This window comes from Rattus norvegicus, chromosome 2, assembly GCF_021556685.1.
Source record: "Rattus norvegicus strain SHRSP/BbbUtx chromosome 2, alternate assembly SHRSP_T2T, whole genome shotgun sequence".
NCBI lineage: Eukaryota > Metazoa > Chordata > Mammalia > Rodentia > Muridae > Rattus > Rattus norvegicus.
In genome coordinates, this window is record NC_141535.1 from 201705233 (window position 1) to 201725498 (window position 20266).

The 20266-nt window shown below is 39.1% G+C and overlaps 1 pseudogene; it reads left to right on the forward strand.

Annotated features, from left to right (window-relative positions):
• Positions 1–304: 304 nt before the first annotated feature.
• Hspa8-ps16 (heat shock protein family A (Hsp70) member 8, pseudogene 16) lies at positions 305–13711 on the forward strand (annotated as a pseudogene).
• The last annotated feature ends 6555 nt before the right edge of the window (positions 13712–20266 follow it).

Here is a 20266-nt window from a genome sequence, read left to right on the forward strand (position 1 = left end):
CCTATGTGGATGTTACTTTTGGTTGCTGCCCTCCTTTGGAAGCTTCCACGTTTTCTTCTGATAGTCCTCAGGTAGGAAACATTCAACTCAGTGACAACTCCATGTTCTCTCTACCCAGTGTTAAATGTGCATGCTATCTTTAACAATAGGGCCTTAACTTACACTTCTAGTGAGAAACCAGAGAAAATGTCAATAGTCTGTAATGTTTTAAACAATTCATGGATGGTTCATTGAACACAGAACCAGCTTTCGGGTATTTGTGTAGTCTTGTAGTCAGCACAGCTGGGCCTACATGCAAGCAACCATGTCTAAGGGACCCACAGCTGGCATTGATCTTGGCACCACCTACACTTGTGTGGGTGTCTTTCAGCATGGAAAGAAGGAAAAAAATTGCCAATGACCAGAGTAACAACAACACACTGAGCTACATTGCTTTCACTGACACAAATGATTAATTGGGGATGCAGGTAATAATCAGACTGCAATGAACCCCACACCAACACAGTTTTTGATGCCAAACCTCTGATCAGATGTAGCTTTGATGATGCTGTTGTTCAGTCTGACATGAAGCACTGGCCCTTCATGGTGGTGAATAATGCAGGCAGGCCCAAGGTCCAAGGCAAATACAAAGAGGAGACAAAAAGGAAGTGTCCTCAATGGTACTGAGAATTGGCAGGAAATTGCCGAAGCTTACCTTGGAAAGACTGTAACCAATGCTGTGGTCACAGTGCCAGCTTACTTCAATGACTCTCAGCAGCAGACATAAAAAGACTGAAACTATTGCTGGATTCAATGTACTTCGAGTCATTAGTGAACCAACTTATGACTTAGATAAGAAGGGTGGAACTGAAAGGAATATTCTGAGGTAGCACTTTTGATGTGTCAATCCTCACTGCTGAGGATGTAATTTTTGAAGTCAAATCAACAGTTGGAAACACCCACTTGTGTGGAGAAGACTTTGAGAACAGAATGGTCAACCATTTCATTGCTGAGTTTAAGTAAAAACACAAGAAGGACATCAGTGAGAACAAGAAAGATGTCTGGTGTCTCCACATTGCCTGTGAGCAGGCCAAGCACACCCTCTCCTCTAGCACCTAGGCCTGTGTTGAGATTGATTCTCTATTTAAGGGAATTGACTTCTATACATCCATTATCTGTGTTCAATTTGAGGAATTGAATGCTGACCTGTTCTGTAGCACACTGGACACTGTAGAGAAGGCCCTTCAAGACACAAACTAGACAATTCACAGATTCATGATATTCTCCTGGTGGGTGGTTCTACCAGAATCCCCAAGATCCAGAAACTTCTGCAAGACTTCTTCAGTAAAAAATAACCGAATAAGAAAATTAACACCAATGAAGCTGTTGCCTATGGTGCAGCTGTCCAGGCAGCCATTCTACCTGTAGAAAAGTCTGAGAATGTTCAGTATTTGCTGCACTTAAATTAAATGTTATGCCTCTTTTCCTTGGTATTGAAACTGCTGGTGGAGTCATGACAGTTCTCATCAACTGCAAAACCCCATTCCCATGAAGCAGACCCAGACTTAAACCACCTACTCTGACAACCAGCCAAGTGTACTCATCCAGGTATATGAAGGTAAAAGGGCCATGGCAAAGGTCAACAACCTCCTTGGAAAGTTTGAGGTCACAGACATTTGTCCAGCACCCAATAGGGTTCCTCAGATGGTTGACACTGCAATGGAATCGTCAATGTTTCTGCTGTAGATAAGAGCACAAGAAAGGAGAACAAGTTCACCATCGCCAATGACAAGGGCTGCTTGAGTAAGGAGGATATTGAGCATATAACCCAAGAAGCTGAGAAGTACAAAGCTGAAGATGAGAAGAGATAAATATGATCTGCTCCAAGAATTCACTAGAGTCTTTTTTTTTTTTTTGTAAAGTCTATTTTTGTTCGTTTGTTTGGTTTGGGATGGGATTTTTGTTTTGTTTTGTTTTGTTTTGTTTGTTTGTTTTTTTAACTTGAGTATTTCTTATATACATTTTGAGTGTTATGCCCTTTCCCGGTTACCGGGCAAACATCCCCCTCCCCTTTTTATGGGTGTTCCCCTCCCCATCCTCCATCCCTTGCCGCCATCCCCCCAACAATCTAGTTCACTGGGGGTTCAGTCTTAGCAGGACCCAGGACTTCCCCTTCCACTGGTGCTCTTACTAGGATATTCATTGCTACCTATGAGGTCAGAGTCCAGGGTCAGTCCATGTATAGACTTTAGGTAGTGGCTTAGTCCTTGGAAGCTCTGGTTGCTTGGCATTGTTGTACATATGGCATCTCGAACCCCTTCAAGCTCTTCCAGTTCTTTCTCTAATTCCTTCAACGGGGGTCCTATTCTCAGTTCAGTGGTTTGATGCTGGCATTCGCCTCTGTGTTTGCTGTATTCTGGCAGTGTCTCTCAGGAGAGATCTACATCCGGCTCCTGTCCCCTGCACTTCTTTGATTCATCCATCATGTCTAATTGGATGGCTGTATACGTATGGGCCACGTGTGGGGCAGGCTCTGAATGGGTGTTCCTTCTGTGTCTGTTTTAATCTTTGCCTCTCTATTCCCTGCCAAGGGTATTCTTGTTCCCCTTTTAAAGAAGGAGTGAAGCATTCACATTTTGATCATCCGTCTTGAGTTTCATTTGTTCTAGGCAACTAGGGTAATTCAAGCATTTGGGCTAATAGCCACTTATCAATGAGTGCATGCCATGTGTGTCTTTCTATGATTGGGTTAGCACAATCAGGATGATATTTTCCAATCATTTGCCTATGAATTTCATAAAGGGATTGTTTTTGATAGCTGAGTAATATTCCATTGTGTAGATGTACCACATTTTCTGTATCCATTCCTCTGTTGAAGGCCATCTGGATTCTTTCCAGCTTCTGGCTATTATAAATAAGGCTGCAATGAACATAGTGGAGCACGTGTCTTTTTTATATGTTGGGGCATCTTTTGGGTATATACCCAAGAGAGGTATAGCTGGATCGTCAGGCAGTTCAATGTCAAATTTTCTGAGGAACCTCCAGACTGATTTTCAGAATGGTTTTACCAGTGTGCAATCCCACCAACAATGGAGGAGTGTTCCTTTTTCTCCACATCCTCTCCAGCATCTGCTGTCACCTGAGTTTTTGATCTTCGCCATTCTCACTGGTGTGAGGTGAAATCTCAGGGTTGTTTTGATTTGCATTTTCCTTATGACTAAAGATGTTGAACATTTCTTTAGGAGTTTCTCAGCCATTCGGCATTCCTCAGCTGTGAATTCTTTGTTTAGCACTGAACCCCATTTTTTAATAGGGTGATTTGTTTCCCTGCGGTCTAACTTCTTGAGTTCTTTGTATATTTTGGATATAAGGCCTCTATCTGTTGTAGGATTGGTAAAGATCTTTTCCCAATCTGTTGGTTGCCGTTTTGTCCTAACCACGGTGTCCTTAGCCTTACAGAAGCTTTGCAGTTATATGAGATCCCATTTGTCGATTCTTGATCTTAGAGCGTAAGCCATTGGTGTTTTGTTTAGGAAAGTTTTTCCAGTGCCCATGTGTTCCAGATTTTTCCCTAGTTATTCTTCTATTAGTTTGAGTGTGTCTGGTTTGATGTGGAGGTCCTTGATCCACTTGGACTTAAGCTTTGTACAGGGTGATAAGCATGGATCGATCTGCATTCTTCTACATGTTGACCTCCAGTTGAACCAGCACCATTTGCTGAAAATGCTATCTTTTTTCCATTGGATGGTTTTGGCTCCTTTGTCAAAAATCAAGTGACCATAGGTGTGTGGGTTCATTTCTGGGTCTTCAATTCTGTTCCATTGGTCTATCTGTCTGTCTCTGTACCAATACCATGCGGTTTTTATCACTATTGTTCTGTAATACTGCTTGAGTTCAGGGATAGTGATTCTCCATGAAGTCCTTTTATTGTTGAGGATAGCTTTAGCTATCCTGGGTTTTTTGTTATTCCAGATGAATATGCAAATTGTTCTGTCTAACGCTTTGAAGAATTGGATTGGTATTTTGATGGGGATTGCATTGAATCTGTAGATCGCTTTTGGTAAAATGGCCATTTTTACTATATTAATCCTGCCAATCCATGAGCATGGGAGATCTTTCCATCTCCTGAGGTCTTCTTCAATTTCCTTCTTCAGAATCTTGAAGTTCTTATTGTACAGATCTTTTACTTGCTTGGTTAAAGTCACGCCGAGGTACTTTATATTATTTGGGTCTATTATGAAGGGTGTCGCTTCCCTTATTTCTTTCTCGGCTTGTTTCTCTTTTGTTTTAGAGGAAGGATACTGATTTATTTGAGTTAATTTTATACCCAGCCACTTTGCTGAAGTTGTTTATCAGCTTTAGTAGTTCTCTGGTGGAACTTTTGGCATCACTTAAATATACTATCATATCATCTGCAAATAGTGATATTTTGACTTCTTCTTTTCCGATCTGTATCCCCTTGATCTCCTTTTGTTGTCTGATTGCTCTTGATAGAACTTCAAGAACTATATTGAATAAGTAGGGAGAGAGTGGGCAGCCTTGTCTACTCCCTGATTTTAGTGGGATTGCGTCAAGTTTCTCTCCATTTAGTTTAATGTTAGCAACTGGTTTGTGTGTATGGCTTTTACTATGTTTAGGTATGGACCTTGAATTCCTATTCTTTCCAGGACTTTTATCATGAAGGGGTGTTGAAGTTGTCAAATGCTTTCTCAGCATCTAATGAAATGATCATGTGGTTTTGTTCTTTCAGTTTGTTTATATAATGGATCACGTTGATGGTTTTCCATATATTAAACCATCCCTGCATGCCTGGGATGAAGCCTACTTGATAATGGTGGATGATTGTTTTGATGTGCTCTCGGATTCGGTTTGCCAGAATTTTATTGAGTATTTTTGCGTCGATATTCATAAGGGAAATTGGTCTTAAGTTCTCTTTCTTTGTTGGGTCTTTGTGTGGTTTAGGTATAAGAGTAATTGTGGCTTCATAGAAGTAATTAGGTAGTGCTCCATCTATTTCAATTTTGTGGAATACTTTGGATAATATTGGTATGAGGTCTTCTATGAAGGTCTGATAGAATTCTGCACTAAACCCGTCTGGACCTGGGCTCTATTTGGTTGCGAGACCTTAAGTGACTGCTTCTATTTCCTTAGGAGTTATGGGGTTGTTTAACTGGTTTATCTGTTCCTGATTTAACTTCGGTACCTGGTATCTGTCTAGGAAATTGTCCATTTCCTGCAGATTTTCAAGTTTTGTTGAATATTGGCTTTTATAGTAATATCTGATGATTTTTTGAATTTCCTCTGAATCTGTAGTTATGTCTCCCTTTTCATTTCTGATTTTGTTAATTTGGACACACTCTCTGTGTCCTCTCGTTAGTCTGGCTAAGGGTTTATCTATCTAGTTGATTTTCTCAAAGAACCAACTTTTGGTTCTGTTGATTCTTTCGATGGTCGTTTTTGTTTCTACTTGGTTGATTTCAGCTCTGAGTTTGATTATTTCCTGACTTCTATTCCTCCTGCGTGCATTTGCTTCTTTTTGTTCTAGAGCTTTTAGGTGTGCTGTCAAGCTGCTGACATATGCTCTTTCCTGTTCCTTTATGTAGGCACTCAGCACTATGAGTTTTCCTCTTAGCACAGCTTTCATTTTGTCCCATAAGTTTGGGTATGTTGTACCTTCATTTTCATTAAATTCTAAAAAGTCTTTAATTTCTTTCTTTATTTCTTTTTTTTTAAATTTTTTTTTATTAACTTGAGTATTTCTTATATACATTTCGAGTGTTATTCCCTTTCCTGGTTTCCGGGCAAACATCCCCCTCCCCCCTCCCCTTCCTTATGGGTGTTCCCCTCCCAACCCTCCCCCCATTGCCGCCCTCCCCCCATAGTCTAGTTCACTGGGGGTTCAGTCTTAGCAGGACCCAGGGCTTCCCCTTACACTGGTGCTCTTACTAGGATATTCATTGCTACCTATGGGGTCAGAGTCCAGGGTCAGTCCATGTATAGTCTTTAGGTAGTGGCTTAGTCCCTGGAAGCTCTGATTGCTTGGCATTGTTGTACTTTTGGGGTCTCGAGCCCCTTCAAGCTCTTCCAGTTCTTTCTCTGATTCCTTCAATAGGGGACCTATTCTCAGTTCAGTGGTTTGCTGCTGGCATTCGCCTCTGTATTTGCTGTATTCTGGCTGTGTCTCTCAGGAGAGATCTACATCCGGCTCCTGTAGGTCTGCACTTCTTTGCTTCATCCATCTTGTCTAATTGGGTGGCTGTATATGTATGGGCCACATGTGGGGCAGGCTCTGAATGGGTGTTCCTTCAGTCTCTGTTTTAATCTTTGCCTCTCCCTTCCCTGCCAAGGGTATTCTTTTTCCTCATTTAAAGAAGGAGTGAAGCATTCACATTTTGATCATCCGTCTTGAGTTTCGTTTGTTCTAGGGATCTAGGGTAATTCAAGCATTTGTGCTAATAGCCACTTATCAATGAGTGCATACCATGTATGTCTTTCTGTGATTGGGTTAGCTCACTCTGGATGATATTTTCCAGTTCCAACCATTTGCCTACGAATTTCAGAAACTCGTTGTTTTTGATAGCTGAGTAGTATTCCATTGTGTAGATGTACCACATTTTCTGTATCCATTCCTCTGTTGAAGGGCATCTGGGTTCTTTCCAGTTTCTGGCTATAATAAATAAGGCTGCGATGAACATAGTGGAGCACGTGTCTCTTTTATATGTTGAGGAATCTTTTGGGTATATGCCCAAGAGAGGTATAGCTGGATCCTCAGGCAGTTCAATGTCCAATTTTCTGAGGAACCTCCAGACTGATTTCCAGAATGGTTGTACCAGTCTGCAATCCCACCAACAATGGAGGAGTGTTCCTCTTTCTCCACATCCTCGCCAGCATCTGCTGTCACCTGAGTTTTTGATCTTAGCCATTCTCACTGGTGTGAGGTGAAATCTCAGGGTTGTTTTGATTTGCATTTCCCTTATGACTAAAGATGTTGAACATTTCTTTAGGTGTTTCTCAGCCATTCGGCATTCCTCAGCTGTGAATTCTTTGTTTAGCTCTGAACCCCATTTTTTAATAGGGTTATTTGTTTCCCTGCGGTCTAACTTCTTGAGTTCTTTGTATATTTTGGATATAAGGCCTCTATCTGTTGTAGGATTGGTAAAGATCTTTTCCCAATCTGTTGGTTGCCGTTTTGTCCTAACCACAGTGTCCTTTGCCTTACAGAAGCTTTGCAGTTTTATGAGATCCCATTTGTCGATTCTTGATCTTAGAGCAGAAGCCATTGGTGTTTTGTTCAGGAAATTTTTTCCAGTGCCCATGTGTTCCAGATGCTTCCCTAGTTTTTCTTCTATTAGTTTGAGTTTGTCTGGTTTGATGTGGAGGTCCTTGATCCACTTGGACTAAGCTTTGTACAGGGTGATAAGCATGGATCGATCTGCATTCTTCTACATGTTGACCTCCAGTTGAACCAGCACCATTTGCTGAAAATGCTATCTTTTTTCCATTGGATGGTTTTGGCTCCTTTGTCAAAAATCAAGTGACCATAGGTGTGTGGGTTCATTTCTGGGTCTTCAATTCTATTCCATTGGTCTATCTGTCTGTCTCTGTACCAATACCATGCAGTTTTTATCACTATTGCTCTGTAATACTGCTTGAGTTCAGGGATAGTGATTCCCCCTGAAGTCCTTTTATTGTTGAGGATAGCTTTAGCTATCCTGGGTTTTTTGTTATTCCAGATGAATTTGCAAATTGTTCTGTCTAACTCTTTGAAGAATTGGATTGGTATTTTGATGGGGATTGCATTGAATCTGTAGATTGCTTTTGGTAAAATGGCCATTTTTACTATATTAATCCTGCCAATCCATGAGCATGGGAGATCTTTCTATCTTCTGAGGTCTTCTTCAATTTCTTTCCTCAGTGTCTTGAAGTTCTTATTGTACAGATCTTTTACTTGCTTGCTTAAAGTCACACCGAGTTACTTTATATTATTTGGGTCTATTATGAAGGGTGTTGTTTCCCTAATTTCTTTCTCGGCTTGTTTCTCTTTTGTATAGAGGAAGGCAACTGATTTATTTGAGTTAATTTTATACCCAGCCACTTTGCTGAAGTTGTTTATCAGCTTTAGTAGTTCTCTGGTGGAACTTTTGGCATCACTTAAATATACTATCATGTCATCTGCAAATAGTGATATTCTGACCTCTTCTTTTCCGATCTGTATCCCCTTGATCTCCTTTTGTTGTCTGATTGCTCTGGCTAGAATTTCAAGAACTATATTGAATAAGTAGGGAGAGAGTGGGCAGCCTTGTCTACTCCCTGATTTTAGTGGGATTGCTTCAAGTTTCTCTCCATTTAGTTTAATGTTAGCAACTGGTTTGCTGTATATGGCTTTTACTATGTTTAGGTATGGGCCTTGAATTCCTATTCTTTCCAGGACTTTTATCATGAAGGGGTGTTGAATTTTGTCAAATGCTTTCTCAGCATCTAATGAAATGATCATGTGGTTTTGTTCTTTCAGTTTGTTTATATAATGGATCACGTTGATGGTTTTCCATATATTAAACCATCCCTGCATGCCTGGGATGAAGCCTACTTGATAATGGTGGATGATTGTTTTGATGTGCTCTCGGATTCGGTTTCCCAGAATTTTATTGAGTATTTTTGCGTCGATATTCATAAGGGAAATTGGTCTTAAGTTCTCTTTCTTTGTTGGGTCTTTGTGTGGTTTAGGTATAAGAGTAATTGTGGCTTCATAGAAGTAATTAGGTAGTGATCCATCTATTTCAATTTTGTGGAATACTTTGGATAATATTGGTATGAGGTCTTCTATGAAGGTTTGATAGAATTCTGCACTAAACCCGTCTGCACCTGGGCTTTTTTTGTTGGGAGAACTTTAATGACTGCTTCTATTTCCTTAGGAGTTATGGGGTTGTTTAACTGGTTTATCTGTTCCTGATTTAACTTCTATAACTGGTATCTGTCTAGGAAATTGTCCATTTCCTGAAGATTTTCAAATTTTGTTGAATATAGGTTTTTATAGTAAGATCTGATGATTTATCAGAATCTCTGAATCTGTAGTTATGTCTCCCTTTTCATTTCTGATTTTGTTAATTTGGACGCACTCTCTGTGTCCTCTCGTTAGTCTGGCTAAGGGTTTATCTATCTTGTTGATTTTCTCAAAGAACCAACTTTTGGTTCTGTTGATTCTTTCTATGGTCCTTTTTGTTTCTACTTGGTTGATTTCAGCTCTGAGTTTGATTATTTCCTGCCTTCTACTCCTCCTGGGTGTATTTGCTTCTTTTTGTTCTAGAGCTTTTAGGTGTGCTGTCAAGCTGCTGACATATGCTCTTTCCTGTTTCTTTCTGCAGGCACTCAGCGCTATGAGTTTTCCTCTTAGCACAGCTTTCATTGTGTCCCATAAGTTTGGGTATGTTGTATCTTCATTTTCATTAAATTCTAAAAAGTTTTTAATTTCTTTCTTTATTTCTTCCTTGACCAGGTTATCATTGAGTAGAACATTGTTCAATTTCCACGTATATGTGGGCATTCTTCCCTTATTGTTATTGAAGACCAGTTTTAGGCCGTGGTGGTCTGATAGCACGCATGGCATTATTTCTATCTTTCTGTACCTGTTGAGGCCCGTTTTTTGACCAATTATATGGTCAATTTTGGAGAAAGTACCATGAGGAGCTGAGAAGAAGGTATATCCTTTTGCTTTAGGATAGAATGTTCTATAAATATCCGTTAAGTCCATTTGGCTCATGACTTCTCTTAGTCTGTCGACATCACTGTTTAATTTCTGTTTCCATGATCTGTCCATTGATGAGAGTGGGGTGTTGAAATCTCCCACTATTATTGTGTGAGGTGCAATGTGTGTTTTGAGCTTTAGTAAGGTTTCTTTTACGTATGTATGTGCTCTTGTATTTGGGGCATAGATATTTAGGATTGAGAGTTCATCTTGGTGGATTTTTCCTTTGATGAATATGAAGTGTCCTTCCTTATCATTTTTGATGACTGTTAGTTGGAAATTGATTTTATTTGATATTAGAATGGCTACTCCAGCTTGCTTCTTCTGACCATTTGCTTGGAAAGTTGTTTTCCAGCCTTTCACTCTGAGGTAGTGTCTGTCTTTGTCTCTGAGGTGTGTTTCCTGTAGGCAGCAGAATGCAGGGTCCTCGTTGCGTATCCAGTTTGTTAATCTATGTCTTTTTATTGGGGAGTTGAGGCCATTGATATTGAGAGATATTAAGGAATAGTGATTATTGTTTCCCTTTATATTCATATTTGGATGTGAGGTTATGTTTGTGTGCTTTCATTCTCTTTGTTTTGTTGACAAGACGATTAGTTTCCTGCTTCTTCTAGGGTATAGCTTGCCTCCTTATGTTGGGCTTTACCATTTATTATCCTTTGTAGTGCTGGATTTGTAGAAAGATATTGTGTAAATTTGGTTTTGTCATGGAATATTTTGGTTTCTCCATCAATGTTAATTGAGAGTTTTGCTGGATACAGTAACCTGGGCTGGCATTTGTGTTCTCTTAGGGTCTGTATGACATCATTCCAGGATCTTCTGGCCTTCATAGTTTCTGGCGAGAAGTCTGGTGTGATTCTGATAGGTCTCCCTTTATATGTTACTTGACCATTTTCCCTTACTGCTTTTAATATTCTTTCTTTATTTTGTGCGTTTGGTGTTTTGACAATTATGTGACGGGAGGTGTTTCTTTTCTGGTCCAATCTATTTGGAGTTCTGTAGGCTTCTTGTATGTCTATGGGTATCTCTTTTTTTAGATTAGGGAAGTTTTCTTCTATGATTTTGTTGAAGATATTTACTGGTCCTTTGAGCTGGGAGTCTTCACTCTCTTCTATACCTATTATCCTTAGGTTTGATCTTCTCATTGCGTCCTGGATTTCCTGTATGTTTTGGACCAGTAGCTTTTTCCGCTTTACATTATCTTTGACAGTTGAGTCAATGATTTCTATGGAATCTTCTGCTCCTGAGATTCTCTCTTCCATCTCTTGTATTCTGTTGGTGAAGCTTGTATCTACAGCTCCTTGTCTTTTCTTTTGATTTCCTATGTCCAGGGTTGTTTCCATGTGTTCTTTCTTGATTGCTTCTATTTCCATTTTTTATTCCTTCAACTGTTTGATTGTGTTTTCCTGGAATTCTTTCAGGGATTTTTGTGTCTCCTCTCCATGGGCTTCTACTTGTTTATTTATATTTTCCTGGAATTCTTTCAGGGATTTTTGTGATTCCTCTCTGTAGGCTTCTACTTGTTCTCTAAGGGAGTTCTTCATGTCTTTCTTGAAGTCCTCCAGCATCATGATCAAATATGATTTTGAAACTAGATCTTGCTTTTCTGGTGTGTTTTGATATTCCGTGTTTGCTTTGGTGGGAGAATTGGGCTCCGATGATGCCATGTAGTCTTGGTTTCTGTTGCTTGTGTTCCTGCGCTTGCCTCTCGCCATCAGATTATCTCTAGTGTTACTTTGTTCTGCTCTTTCTGACAGTGGCTAGACTGTCCTATAAGCCTGTGTGTCAGGAGTGCTGTAGACCTGTTTTCCTCTCTTTCTGTCAGTTATGGGGACAGAGTGTTCTGCTTTCGGGCGTGTAGTTTTTCCTCTCTACAGGTCTTCAGCTGTTCCTGTGGGCCTGTGTCTTGAGTTCACCAGGCAGCTTTCTTGCAGCAGAAAATTTGGTCTTACCTGTGGTCCTGAGGCTCAAGTTCGCTCATGGGGTGCTGCCCACGGGCTCTCTGCAGCGGCAGCAATCAGGAAGACCTGTGCCGCCCCTTCCGGGAGCTTCAGTGCACCAGGGTTCCAGATGGTCTTTGGCTTTTTCCTCTGGCGTCCGAGATGTGTGTGCAGGGAGCAGTCTCTTCTGGTTTCCCAGGCTTGTCTGCCTCTCTGAATGTTTAGCTCTCCCTCCCACGGGATTTGGGTGCAGAGAACTGTTTATCCGGTCTGTTTCTTTCAGGTTCCGGCGGTGTCTCAGGCGCAGGGGTCCTGCCGCTCCTGGGCCCTCCCCCACGGGAGCCCAGAGGCTTATACAGTTTCCTCTTGGGCCAGGGATGTGGGCAGGGGTGAGCAGTGTTGGTGGTCTCTTCCGCTCTGCAGCCTCAGGAGTGCCCACCTGACCAGGCGGTTGGGTCTCTCTCTCACCGGGTCTGGGAGCAGAGAGCTGCTGCGGGCCGGGATCCGCGGGTCTCTATTTCCATTTTTAATTCCTTCAAATGTTTGATTGTGTTTTCCTGGTATTCTTTCAGGGATTTTTGCGATTCCTCTCTGTAGGCTTCTACTTGTTTATTAATGTTTTCCTGTGTTTCTCTAAGGGAGTTCTTCACTTCTTTCTTGAAGTCCTCCAGCATCATGTTCAAATATGATTTTAAATCTAGGTCTTGCTTTTCTGGTGTGTTTGGATATTCTTTGTTTGGTTTGGTGGGAGAATTGGGCTCCGATGATGCCATGTAATCTTGGTTTCTGTTGCTTGGGTTCCTGCACTTGCCTCTCGGCATCAGATTATCTCTAGTGTTACTTTGTTCTGCTATTTCTGACAGTGGCTAGACTGTCCTATAAGCCTGTGTGTCAGGAGTGCTGTAGACCTGTTTTCCTGTTTTCTTTCATCCAGTTATGGGGACAGAGTGTTCTGCTTTCAGGCGTGTAGTTTTTCCTATCTACAGGTCTTCAGCTGTTCCTGTGGGCCTGTGAATGGAGTTCACCAGGCAGGTCACTTGCAGCAGAAAAGTTGGTTCCACCCGTGGTTCCGAGGCTCAAGTTTGCTCGTGGGGTCTTGCTTATGAACTGTCCGCGGCAGCAGCAACCAGGAAGATCTGCACTGCCCTTTCCGGGAGCTTCCGTGTACCAGGGTTCCAGATGGCCTTTGGTGTTTTCCTCTGGCGTCAGAGAGGTGTGCAGAGTGCAGTCTCTTCTGGTTTTCCAGGCGTGTCTGCCTCTCTGAAGGTTTAGCTCTCCCTCCCATGGGATTTGGGTGTAGAGAACTGTTTATCTGGTAGATCCCTTCAGGTTCTGGTGGTGTCTCAAGTGCAGTGGTCCTGCTGCTCTTGGGCCCTCCTCTACGGGAACCCAGAGGCCTTATACAGTTTCCTCTTGGGCCAGGGATGTGGGCAGGGGTGGGCAGTGTTGGTGGTCTCTTCCACTCTGCAGCCTCAGGAGTGCCCACCTGACCAGGCGGTGAGGGGTTTGGGAGCAGAGAGCTGCTGCGGGCCGTGATCCGCGGGTTTGGGACTCCCGGTAAACACTGGAAGTGCTTGGTCCTAGAGGAATTTTGCCTCTGTGTGTCCTGAGTTCACCAGGCAGGTCTCTTGCAGCAGAAAAGTTGGTCTTACCTGTGGTCCCGAGGCTCAAGTCTGCTCATGGTGTGCTGCCTACGAGGTCTCCGCAGCGGCAGCAACCAGGAAGCTTCACTAGAGTCTTATGCCTTCCACATGGAAACAACTCTTGAAGATGAGAACTTTCAAGGCAAGATCAATGATGAAGACAAACATAAGGATCTTGACAAGTGCAATGAAATCATCAGCTGGCTGAATCAGAACCAGACTGCAGAGAAGGAAGAATTTGAAGATCAGCCGAAAGAACTGGAGAAAATCTGCAACCCTTTCAATTACCAAGCTGTACCAGAGTGCTGGTTGGATGCCTGGAGGAATACCTAGTGACTTCCTTTATGTGAGGGAGCTCCTCCATCTGGTGGTGCTCTTTAGGCCCCACCATTGAAGAGGCAGATTAAGTCAGTCCAAGTAGAGGGTATACCATTGTTCTACAGGGACCCAAAACAAGTAACATGGAATAATAAGACTATTTAAATTGGCACATATATACACATACATACACACACATACACACACATATACACACACAGAGCAACATACACAGACACACACAGAAACACAGAGACATACATGTACACTCACAGACACACAAAACACACACCACACAAACACAGCTGTGATCAAAATAAGACCCTTCATTTATGTTATTAAGGTTTTTGTTAAATAATCTTTGGCTTTTCTAACATTATAAGAACATTATTAGCCCAGGTTAAAAAATTCACCCAAAAGTTAAATGTAGACTTTCACACAGGCTTGTATGTATTATATTTTGGGGATAAATATTAGTATGACTCTATCAATTTTCAGAGGCCCTTAAAGTAATATATCCATCACATCTCTTTCTTCTATATTTATTTTCAACACTCTTCCCTAATTAGTTCCCACATTTTATATCTTTAATAACAGATGAAAGAGAATAGTCTACACAGCTAATTGGACAACTATTTTAGCCTTCAAAGTGTATGTAAGCAAGAGTTCCAGTCTCAGAAAACAGTGAGAAGAGTCACTAGGAAAGATGCTTGATATCAATACCTGATCTTCATGAACATAAGTAAAGGTGCTCTTACTAAGACCAACATGAGACCACCACACAACTTCATACATGTATATTCCTGCAAAAAGTGATCACTATTATTATTACTGACTCACATATTTCACTGTCCTATCCTGGTCAAAAGATCCTCTTCACCAACTGTGTCTATTCCGTATGGTATTAGAAAATATTAAAGAAGGCTTTGATAATTTTTGAAGTAATGTTTAATAGGACTTGTTTTCATCACTTCAATTATTTCAGAAGTGTAAGTGTGAATGTGACACGGCAACAGACATAGTATAAAAGGCAGCACTGCCTAGCTGTGTTGTAAAATATTTTGGAATTATTGAACCGCATTTCTTATAGTTTGTCTCCTAAAGAGAAGAGTAGAATTTGTTATTCTATTATGAAAACGGGGCTTTTAATATATTTTGCATATCCCAAGTTTTCCAGTATTATGACTTTTGTTTACTTATTCGATATTTTTAAATTATGCCCTTTGCCTCAGAGCCTCAGGAAAAAAATGGATAAAACCTTTCATTAAATATTTAAATAAGTAGAAGAAACAATCAAACAGCAACATAATAACCAAATAAAAGGGCTCACAGAAGGAAACCACAGATCTCATTTATTGAAACAGACTCTTTATTTACAAGAAAAAAATTGCATGTGGTTTTCTTAGTACTATGTATTATTAATGCTTAAATTGAGTACAATAAAATATGTATTTTGTAGAAGGAGCTTTGCCTTCAATAATTTAAGAAGTTGATCAGTTTGTCATTCCATGGCTTACTCTTTACTCAATTTGTTAAATAATTTAAACACTTTATTAACAAAAGATGATTTATGGTTAGATAATTTTTACATTTATTCTGATATAATGAAAGTTTGTAAGAATGATAAACCTCTTGAGGTAGTTTAATACATATACAAGACATGATATTAGTCATTGGTGTGTTTATGTAAAGAAAAATTATATATTATTGTAAGAAAATATAATAGTGAAACACACTCAGCACATTTGTACACAGTTCTGCACCAATGACATTCAGACTAATGAAGAAAATTGCTGAATCAGTTGTTTGGAGTTTTACATGAAAACTTCCTAGTTTCTTCAGGACTCTTATGCATGAAGATTGTTGTACATTATATCTTCAATAAATGTTAGCTTTCTTGCAAGTACACTTAAGAAAACTATTAGCATAAAGAAGGGGCCATTATTATTTTTTTTGTGAACACACATTTTCATTGTGCTGTTTGATTTCTTTCTTTCTTTCTTTTGTATATAAAAGAGTTTATTCAGAGCATGGGGAGGGGAGTTAAGAGGGTAGTAGATGCAGAGAAAGACAGAAAGAGAGAGGGGGAGGGAGGGAGGGAAGGAGTGAGGGAGGAAAGGAGGGAGGGAGGGAAGGAAGAGAAGAGTAGAGAACCATGGACTTGTGGGGAGAGGGGAGAGGGTAATGGGAGGACAGAGCAGGGGCAGGAAGGCAAGAGCAAGAACAAGAGAGGGACAGCTTGTTTGTTTTCTTATGTCTAAGATATTTGTAGAGATTTCAAATCAATTTAGTCCCTTGACAGATGTTTGCTTATTTTTTCTAACAAGTATAATTATATTGAATTATCTTTTGTGTCCAAAAGAAGATATGTATGAAATAGTTGGTGCTTTTGATTTGAGTTTTGCATGGGAACACTTAGTCATGGCTAAATTTGTAGGCTATTTCCATAACAGGAGTATAGTAAGAGAGGAGGTAGCAGTGATTGATACACACTATAAACCTAAAGGGATTCTCCCTACTTTGTTGAAGCCATCATAAAGATGGAATTTTATAGCTTAATGGTGGGATTTCATTTTGAAATTATTTTACATTCTAGACTAAAACAAACTTAATTATGTAAGATACAAGATTTTAAAAGTTTTATTCCTGGTGATATAAAAGTAATATAGCTTTGAGAATGAAGTGTGTAGTAGTTTGATCTCTACACTCTATGAAGGCTTCTACATGAAAAAATGCTTTAGAATCTCCCACCCTTTAGGAAAAATAGTGTTACATCTTTTAAAATAACAAATTTTCCTCAGGAAAGCTAAAATATGTCATGCTAATTTGGTAAAAAATATATCCTACTTTTTAGAGAGCAATGTTTACAACTGCTTGTTCAAGAATATTGTAGAATTCATATGAGTTATTAGGAGGAAATTAACAAATAAATTTTTCACACAGGTTTGTAGAAAAGTGCATTCTCCAAACTATTACTTTTTATGCTAGAAACAAAGATAGGAGAAAGGAAGAAAGTAAAAAGAAATAAAGAAACAAAGAAACAAAGAAGGAAACAAAGAAACAAAGAAGGAAAGAAAGGGATCAGAAAGGAAAAAGAGGAAAAAAGTTAAGTTGCAACGTGCTCAATAGCAATGCATTGAAAAGGTTAGTGGGGTAGCTTGTGTGAAAAATTATCTATTCATTCCCTCAGAAAGAGACAGTCTAAAGTTATAGACTGTGTCTTTTCTAATGGCTCATTATACTGACTCCTCACACAATCATTCTAAGTATTTCAAAGTATGGCACATAAATTCTCAAGGACCTAATATGTTCAACTACAAGTGAGATATCCACATTGTCCTGGATATATTTCACTTAAATTAAAAATTCAGAGGAAATATGTGCTCTAACATCACTACTGAACATAATTCCAAATAGTTTTTAACAATTTTATGGTTATATAAGTATAATGTAATAGCATGAGCAGACATTTTTTAATTCAGTACTTCAAGTAGACTTGAAAATGCAATGTTATTAAGGAACTATGATTAATAATATCAGTTGATTTTTATATTAATGTAGCTATTGATTCCCACCCTCTCTTGAAGTAAAAGAGACAAATGCCAATTAAACAGGCTTTACCCTAAGATGGGGCAGTTGGAGGTTCTGTAGCAATGTCCATATTTTGATTTGCAAAGAAAGAAACTTCCTTAATGAGCAGTGATAGCTACCCTCATCCATGAGAATGTAGTCAGTATATAGAAGACATTCAGAGATTATGCTGGAGCAGGAAAATTGCACTAGTATACTTTGTTCATATCTATAAGCTCTGCATCAAAAGGTCTTAGTGTAGTTTGTAGTACTAGTCATGAGTCCCCTCATATTAAATAGCCCTAATATACAATTAGACCAGGGTTTAATTCCCCTGAAGCTATTGTACTATTGGGAATTTTTTTATATTTTAGTCCTTGTTGTAGTTTGCAAGCTTTATAGTTCATTTTGATTATTGATTTGTTTCTCCTTGACCAGTTTACAAAGTATTTTCTAAGAGTATGAGGTCCAGTTTCCAGGCCATTTGATATTCCTCACTTAAGAATGTTTTGTTAACCTCTGTACCCCATTTTTAATAGGGTTATTTGGCTCTCTGGAGTCTAACCTCTTGAGTTCTTTGTATATTTTGGATATTAGCCCTCTTTCCGATATAGGCTTGATAAAGATCTTTTCCCAATATGTTGGTTGCCATTTTGTCCTAATGACAGTGTGCTTTGCCTTACAGAAGCTTTGCAGTTTTATGAGGTCGCATTTGTCGATTCTTGATCTTAGAGCATAAGCCATTGGTGTTCTGTTCAGGAAAATTTCCCCAGTGCTCATGTGTTCGAGATTCTTCCCCACTTTTTCTTCTATTAGTTTGAGTGTATCTGTTTTTGTATAAAGGTACTTCACCAACTTGAATATAAGCTTTGTACATGATGATAAGAATGGATTGATCTGCATTCTTCTACATGTGGACCTCCAGTTGAACCGGCACAATTTGTTGAACATGCTATCTCTCTTCCTTAGATGGTTTTAGCTCTTCGTCAAAGATCAAGTGATCAAAGGTGTGTAGGTTCATTTCTGGGTCTTCAATCCTGTTTCACTGATCTATCTGCCTCTCTCTGAACCAATACCAGACAGTTTTTATGACTATTGCTCTATAACACTGCTTGAAGTCAGGGATGGTGATTCCCCCAGAAGTTATTTTATTGTTAAGTATAGTTTTCCATATGCAGTGTTTTTTGTTATTCCAAAAGAATTTGCATATTGCTCTTTCTATCTCTATAAAGAATTGTAATTTTGATGGGGATTGCATTGAATCTGTAGATTGCTTTTGGCAAAATGGCCATTTTTACTATATTAATCTTACCAGTCCATGAGCATGGGAGATCTTTCCATCTTCTGAGATCTTCTTCAATTTCTTCCTTCAGAGACTTGAAGTTCTTGTCATACAAATCTTTCATTTGCTTTGTTAAAGTCACACCAATATATTTTAAAGTATTTGGGACTAGTGTAAAGGGTGTCATTTCCATAATTTCTTTCTCAGCCTCTTTATCCTTTGAGTAGAGGAAGGATACTGATTTCATTGATTTAATTTTATAGCCTGACACTTGGTTGAAGTTGGTTACCAAGTTAAGAAGTTGTCTGGTGGAACTTTTGAGGTCACTTAAGTATACAACCATATATTCTGCAAATGATGATGTTTTGATTTCTTCCCTTCCAATTTGTATCCCTTTGATCTCTTTTCATTGTCTGATTGCTCTGGCTAGAAATTCAAGTACTATACTGAATAAGTAGGGAGAGAGTAGGCAGCCTTGTCTTGTCCCTGATTTTAGTGGGATTTCTTCAAATTTCTCTCCATTTAGTTTAATGTTAGCTACTGGTTTGCTGTATATTGCTTTTACTATGTTTAGATATGGGCCTTGAATTTCTGATCTTTCCAAGATTTTTATCATTAATGGGTGTTCAATTTTGTCAAATGCTTTCTCAGCATCTAATGAAATGATCATGTGGTTCATATCTTTTAGTTTGTTTATATAGTGGATTATGTTGATGTATTTCAGTATATTAAACCATCCCTGCATCCCTGGGTTTGCAGACTTCTTGATCATGATAGAAGATTTTTTTTTGATGTGTTCTTGGATTTGGTTTGCAATAAATTTATTGAGTATTTTTGCATCAATATTCATAAGGGAAATTGGTCTGAAGTTCTCTTGCTATGTTGGATCTTTGTGTATAAGTGTAATTTTGGCTTCATAAAAGGAATTTGGTAGTGCTCCTTCTGTTTCTATTTTCTGGAATAGTTTGGTCAGTATTGGTATGAGGTCTACTAGGAAGATCTGATAGAATTCTGCATGAAACTCATCTGGTCCTGGGATCTTTTTTGTTGGGAGACTTTTTATAACTGCTTCTATTCCTTTAGGAGTTATGGGGTTGTTTAAATTGGTTATTTGTTCCTGATTTAACTTTGGTACCTGGTATCTGTCTAGGAAATTGTCCATTTCATCCAGATTTTCCAGTTTTGTTGAATATGTGCTTTTGTAGTAGAAGCTGATTTGTTGTTTTTTTTTTTTAATTTTCTCAGATTCTGTTGTTATGTCTTCCTTTTCATTTCTGATGTTGTGAATTTGGATTGCCTCTCTGTGACCTCTGGATAGTCTGGTTAAGGTTTTATCTATCTTATTTATTTTCTCAAAGAACCAGCTACTGGTTTTGTTCATTCTTTTTATAGTGCTTTTCATTTCTACTTGGTTGATTTCAGCCCTGAGTTTGATTATTTCCTGCCTTTTACTCCTCTTGAGTTTACCAATTTCTTTCTTTCTTTTTTTGTTTTCTTTTTTTTTTTTTTTTTGAGCTTTTGGGTATGCTGTCAAGCTACTGACATATGCTCTCTCCTGTTCCTTTTTGCAGGCACTCAGAGCTATGAGTTTTCCTCTTAGTACTACTTTCATCGTTTCCCATAAGTTTGGGAATGTTGTGTCTTTATTTTTATTAAATTCTAAGAAGACTTTAATTTCTTTCTTTATTTCTTCCTTGACCAAGTTTTCATTGAGTAGATTATTGCTCAACTTCCATGTACTTGCTGGCTTTCTGTCATTACTGTTGTTATTGAAAATCAGTCTTTGTTTGAT